The 6938-nt window shown below is 43.5% G+C and overlaps 1 non-coding gene across 1 annotated transcript; it reads left to right on the plus strand.

The window, feature by feature from the left end:
• Positions 1-5967: 5967 nt before the first annotated feature.
• On the plus strand, positions 5968-6042 carry Trnat-ugu. Its single transcript has one exon. It is a non-coding gene; the product is annotated as a tRNA-Thr (tRNA).
• The last annotated feature ends 896 nt before the right edge of the window (positions 6043-6938 follow it).

Genomic DNA, 6938 nt, shown 5'->3' on the forward strand with positions numbered 1-6938 from the left:
TTGTGAAAGTCTATAATTGCAGGTTTCTTCGATTGTTGATTTACAGACACTCAGTGATGCAACGAAGATAGTAAAACTACACTTTTATGCTTCTTTGGAACGAATGATACCAACGTCTTGTCCCGAACAAATCTAAATAATGCAAATAATGATGATTGAGTGGGTCTTCTTTTATCAGACAAAAACTGATAGCCGGCCGGTGTGGCCGTGCGGTTCTAAGCGCTACACTTTGTGACCGCTACGGTCGCAGGTTCGAATCCTGCCTTGGGCATGGATGTGTGTGATGTCCTTAGGTTAGTTAGGTTTAAGTAGTTCTAAGTTCTAGGGGACTGATGACGTCAGATGTTAAGTCCCATAGTGTTCAAAGCCATTTTTTGAAAAACTGATGAGGAATTTCTCGTTTGTTTTTTCGTACAGTACCCACGTATGTTAGTCCTCGTTTCAATAATTCGTCTACTAACTCAACAGACGTAAACCAACTGTCTCCAGTGATATTCTTATTAGTTCCATAAAATGGCTCTGCAAGTTTTAGCACATCCTGTGTTGGCACTACGAAAGGGATATTTCTTTGGGTAAACGGTTTTCCAGAGTATATAAACGCATTACATAAGTAATGAGTTTTCGCATCACAAATACACTGCATTTTCAGGCCATACTTTCCAGGTTTACTTGTGATAAACATTCTGACTGAGCACCTTCCTCGAAATTTTACCAACATTTCATCAGCACATAAATATTCTGAACAAGAATAGTTCGCGCTACAATTGTTAATAAACTTTTCAAAAATTCCTCATATCAAAGCCAGTTTATCTGTAGATATTCTTTCTTCTCGTGTGCTGATGTCATCAAAGGTTACATTGAAATGAATGAAGAAAAATCTGTGTATCCCCATTACACCTCGAAAAATGTCTCTTCTGGTAAAATCAGTCGCCCATAGCGATCTAACATTTTCATGATTTGACTTGAATATCGACGTAAACAGAAGTAATCCAAGGTAAGCTCGTAACTCACAGCAATCAATGTCGTTGGCATAATACGGCCGTAATAATGGAGGTGAATATTTGTCCTCAAGTTTTTTGTTGGTACAGTGCACGATAGTCTCAATCACATCATCGGTACATAATAGCTCCCAACTCTCTATAGGCGACATTTCACGTTTACAAGCAGCAGGTCCCTTCAGTCCCGCGCGTTCTTGTACAATATTGTGCTGTAGTACACGAGATGAATCTGAGGCAGATTTATTCCATTTGAATCTGTTCTTACCGTAGAAATAGTTCCCTGAGCTTTCTTCGTCTTCTTCACTAGAAGAAGAGCCTCGATTTAGCTATATCTCTGAACCAGAGACGTGTTCACTGTCTCGTGGTCTTGCGGTAGCGTTCTCGCTTCCCACGCCCGGGTTCCCGGGTTCGATTCCCGGCGCGGTTACGGATTTTTTCTGCCTCGTGATGATTGGGTGTTGTGTGATGTCCTTAGGTTAGTTAGGTTTAAGTAGTTCTAGGTTGTAGGGGACTGCTGACCATAGATGTTAAGTCCCATAGTGCTCACAGGGGAACCTGCCCATCGCACCCCCCTCAGATTTAGTTATAAGTTGGCACAGTGGATAGGCCTTGAAAAACTGAACACAGATCAATTGAGAAAACAGGAAGAAGTTGTGTAGAACTGTGAAAAAAATAAACAAAATATACAAACTGAGTAGTTCAAGGGAAGATAAGCAACAATAAAGACAATTCGAACGCTGGAGCGCAGTGGTCTCGTGGTAACGTGAGCAGCTGCGGAACGAAAGGTCCTAGGTTCAAATCTTCCACCAAATGTAAATTTTAATTTTTTATTTTCAGTTTATGTGACAAACTCTTATGTTTTCATCACTTTTTTGGGAGTGATTATCACATCCACAAGAAAACCTAAATCGGGCAAGGTAGAAGAATCTTTTTACCCATTCGCCAAGTGTACAAGTTAGGTGGGTCGAAAACATATTCCTGTCATGTGACGCACATGCCGTCACCAGTGTCGTATAGAATATATCAGATGTGTTTTCCTGTGGAGGAATCGGTTGACCTATGACCTTACGATCAAATGTTTTCTGTTCCCATTGGAGAGGCACGTCCTTTCGTCTACTAATCGCACGGTTTTGCAGTGCGGTGGCAAAACACAGACACTAAACTTATTACAGTGAACAGAGATGTCAATGAACGAACGGACAGATAATAACTATGCAAAAATAAAGAAAGTAACATTTTCAGTCGAGGGAAGGCTTGAACCAAGGATCTTTCGTTCAGCAGCTGCTCACGCTACCACGGGACCACGGCGCTTCTAAGCACATTTCGTCCATGATGTTGCTTATGTGGCCCATGGACTACTCAGTTTGTATATTTTGCTTATTTTTTCACAGTTCCACACAACTTCTTCCTGTTTTCTCAATTGATCTGTGTTCAGTTTATCAAGGCCTATCCACTGTGCCAACTTATAACTAAATCTGAGGGGGGTGCGATGGGGAGGTTCCCTTGTCAGAGCCAGCCGGTGTTCACTGTGTATCGAATCATGATCACTGATGTCATCAACATCTTCGTCTGGGTCATTTAATTCTGTGTCTTCATCTTCTGAGTCAGTGCTTTCTTCCAACAGTCGTGCAATATCCTCATCACGAAGAAAGCGAGTCATTGTTGTAAATATACTGAAATAAGAGGAAATTACTGTATTAGCATATTGTACACTACTGGCCACTAAAATTGTTACACCAAGAAGAAATGCAGATGATAAACGGGTATTCATTGGGCAAATATATTATACTAGAACTGACACGTAATTACGCAATTTGGGTGCATAGATCCTGAGAAATCAGTACCCAGAACAACCACCTCTGGCCGTAATAACGGCCTTGATACGCCTGGGCATTGAGTCAGTCTGAGCTTGGATGGCGTGTACAGGTACAGCTGCCTATGCAGCTTCAACGCGATACCACAGTTCATCAAGAGTAGTGACTGGTGTATTGTGACGAGCCAGTTGCTTGGTCACCATTGACCAGGCGTTTTCAATTGGTGAGAGATCTGGAGAATGTGCTGGCCAGGGCAGCAGTCGAACATTTTCTGTATCCAGAAAGGCCCCGTACATGACCTGCAACATGCGGTCGTACATTATCCTGCTGAAATGTAGGGTTTCACAGGGATCGAATAAAGGGTAGAGCCACGGGCCGTAACACATCTGAAATGTAACGTCCACTGTTCAAAGTGCCGTCCATGCGAACAAGAGGTGACCGAGACGGGTAACCAATGGCATCCCATACCATCACGCCAGATGGTACGCCAGTATGGCGATGACGAATACACGCTTCCAATGTGCGTTCACAGCGATGTCGCCAAACACGGAGGCAACCATCATGATGCTGTAAACAGAACATGGATTCATCCGAAAAAATGACGTTTTGCCATTCATGCACCCAGGTTCATCGTTGAGTACACCATCGTAGGCTCTCCTGTCTGTGATGCAGCGTCAAGGGTAACCGCAGCCATGGTCTCCGAGCTGATAGTCCATGCTGCTGCAAACGTCGTCGAACTGTGCGTGCAGATGGTTGTTATCTTGCAAACATCCCCACCTGTTGACTCAGGGATCGAGACGTGGCTGCACGATCCGTTACAGCCATGCGGATAAGATGCCTGTCATCTCGACTGCTAGTGATACGAGGCCGTTGGGATCCAGCACGGCGTTCCGTATTACCCTCCTGAACCCACCGATTCCATATTCTGTTAACGGTCATTGGATCTCGACCAACACGAGCAGCAATGTCGCGATACGATGAACCGCAGTCGCGATAGGCTACAATCCGACCTTTATCAAAGTCGGAAACGTGATGGTGCGCATTTCTCCTCCTTACACGAGGCATCACAACAACGTTTCACCAGGCAATGCCGGTCAACTGCTGTTTGTATATAAGAAATCGGTTGTAAACTTTCCTCATATCAGCACGTTGTAGGTGTCGCCACTGGCGCCAACCTTGTGTGAATGCTCTGAAAAGCTAATCATTTGCGTATCACTGCATTTTCTTCCTGTCGGTTAAATTTCGCGTCTGTAGCACGTCATCTTCGTGATGTAGCAATTTTAATGGCCAGTAGCGTATACAAATCAATAACTGGAATCTTGTTCTGTTCTTATAACATACATATGACGCTATTATTTTATGATAAATATGAGTGGGCTTTTGTGGATAGTACTAATAAACGAGAAACACAACAGCTATGTTCTGTTACTGAGGAAGCATTACCTATTTTTTTAAAGAAAAAATGCTAACTTTCCTGTTAATCTTACTGTGTTAAAGCTAGCTTGAGTAAGCACAAGTACTTCACAGGCTTCAGCGAATAAAGGTAAGTGGGAAATAGTGATACTGGTCTGAAGCATTAATGAGCTGTGGTCCTTATATTTTCACTAAAAGGCAGAAAGTTGTTCTGACAGTGCTATGGTGTTTGCAAAAATGGTGACTTCCAATAGAAAACAGAGTGGAACAATATTTTCTGCTATTGATATAATGTGGCTATTTATCAAAACGTTATGCAACATGAAAAATCATTGTTTTTGTCTAAAACTGAAAAATCTGTTAATACAAATAGTGCTCATAATTGGCGTGGTTTTTAGATTTCGTTAAGTCTATTATGGCACTGTCTGCTAAATAAAACGAAACACTCCTATCCACTAGGCCTACTGCAGCAATTGCAACATACGCCATATAAACAAGGCTATTTTGGCACGAATCGTCATTTTAATGTGCCTAATTTGCATAAATAACACAACGAAATTCACAAAGCACTGACATAAAATGCACATTACTGTAAATAAAAACTGTTATTTTATAAAACAGAGAAGTCTCTCTTGTCCATCATATGCTGCAGTTTCTCACATACAAGGTTGAAAAGACGAAGTGTGGTTTCCTTTGATAAGCAAAATCTGGATACAAAGTTCGTAATTGTCAGATTCTCCGAAACACCTGGGGCGACGTCTCACTTTCTTCTCATTCCTCATTCTCATGAACAGTTCAGCCAAAAATCTCATAATCGCTGTTCCTTCTATCTTGAAAACTTATTCCTCAGTTAAGCTCCCTAAGCGGCCAGGAACTGCCGCTTAAGCTATCCTAAGTTTATACTCCGACTATGCGTTATTCCGGGTTCGTACAACGCGTTTCTCGCGCAATTCCGAGAATAAAGCTTAACTGGCTGCTACCCAGAAACTGTACAACCGATCCTGATGAGGAACCAGGGAAAGATCGGCGCAATCGCCCAGAATATCTCCCTATGATGACTGGTTTCTTAGATGTCGTGCACCAGCTTCAGTAGTGCTGAGGTCGATGTATGCAGTGCATACTATTTACTGGCATGTGACTTGGTGGAGGGTGGGGGGTGGGGGGGAGATAGTCCCATACTGGCTGTACCTCCTGTCATTGATTGTTACACCACCAGACAGCGAGAGTAGCGCCTGCACTACTGGCGTTCCGAGTTTACGGCAATATTATGCAGACAGTATATCGTGGCAGTCGGCCGTGACCGTAAGCAAATGAGAACTTAGACTAACCCAGGAGAGAGGAGCGGTACTGGGGAATAAGACCCGCCACTCTCTCGAAGGGCTGCCACCCTACTTCCCCGTTCTATGCTTCCACGAAAGCAGTTTGACATAACGGTCATAGGGATCGGTGATTCCTTTCGTTGTGGTGAGAGTCTCATTCGAATCCGTTTATGCACCAGGATTAGTCTCTTCAGTCATTTCAAAATAAGATAAAAAGCAAGCAATCCACAACACAAAGCAAACTGTAGTAAACAAAGAAGTTAATACTAACTACATTGGTAGATTAATCTGCCACGAGTAATGAGTATGATGGGCAAACATCTATTAGGCGCACTACGAATGTAGTGTTGTGGACATGTTGGGAATGTGGGTCTCACGGGGAGCGTGCAAGGGATAAGTCCCTGCAGACGCACTATCCTCTGTGCCCGCGGTGGCTCAGATGGATAGAGCGTCTGCCATGTAAGCAGGAGATCCCGGGTTCGAGTCCCGGTCGGGGCACACATTTTCAACATGTCCCAATGAAGTATATAAGCGCCTGTTTGCAGCGAGGGTGTCCATTTAATTATCATTTCATTACTAACTACAACGTCATTGTTTGCTGCGGTTGGCAGTGGTAGTTCAGGCGCGACCTCTATCGGTATCTTATGCAACTACACTTCAAAACACACCCCATCTAAAACTGCCATGATACAGTGTCCACATAACAACAAGTCAAATTGTTGTGTTGTGCTGGCTTGCTAGTCAGAACTGTTGTCATCATAACTGACTTGCAGACATCTATATCAATTGTGGACGATGACTGAGGCTAGACGACTCATAGGACGTGGGTTTCTTCCTTCATCTACATCTACATGATTACTCTGCAATTCACATTTAAGTGCTTGACAGAGGGTCCATCGAACCACAATCATACTATCTCTCTACCATTCCACTCCCGAACAGCGCGCGGGATAAACGAACACCTAAACCTTTCTGTTCGAGCTATGATTTCTCTTATTTTATTTTGATGATCATTCCTACCTATGTGCCGGCCGAAGTGGCCGTGCGGTTAAAGGCGCTGCAGTCTGGAACCGCAAGACCGCTGCGGTCGCAGGTTCGAATCCTGCCTCGGGCATGGATGTTTGTGATGTCCTTAGGTTAGTTAGGTTTAACTAGTTCTAAGTTCTAGGGGACTAATGACCTCAGCAGTTGAGTCCCATAGTGCTCCGAGCCATTTGAACCATTTTTTTCCTACCTATGTAGGCTGGGCTCAACAAAATATTTTCGCATTCGGAAGAGAAAGTTAGTGACTGAAATTTCGTAAATAGATCTCGCCGCGACGAAAAACGTCTTTGCTTTAATGACTTCCATCCCAACTCGCGTATCATGTCTGCCACACTCTCTCTCCTATTACG

Source organism: Schistocerca americana, chromosome X (assembly GCF_021461395.2).
Source record: "Schistocerca americana isolate TAMUIC-IGC-003095 chromosome X, iqSchAmer2.1, whole genome shotgun sequence".
Taxonomy (NCBI): domain Eukaryota; kingdom Metazoa; phylum Arthropoda; class Insecta; order Orthoptera; family Acrididae; genus Schistocerca; species Schistocerca americana.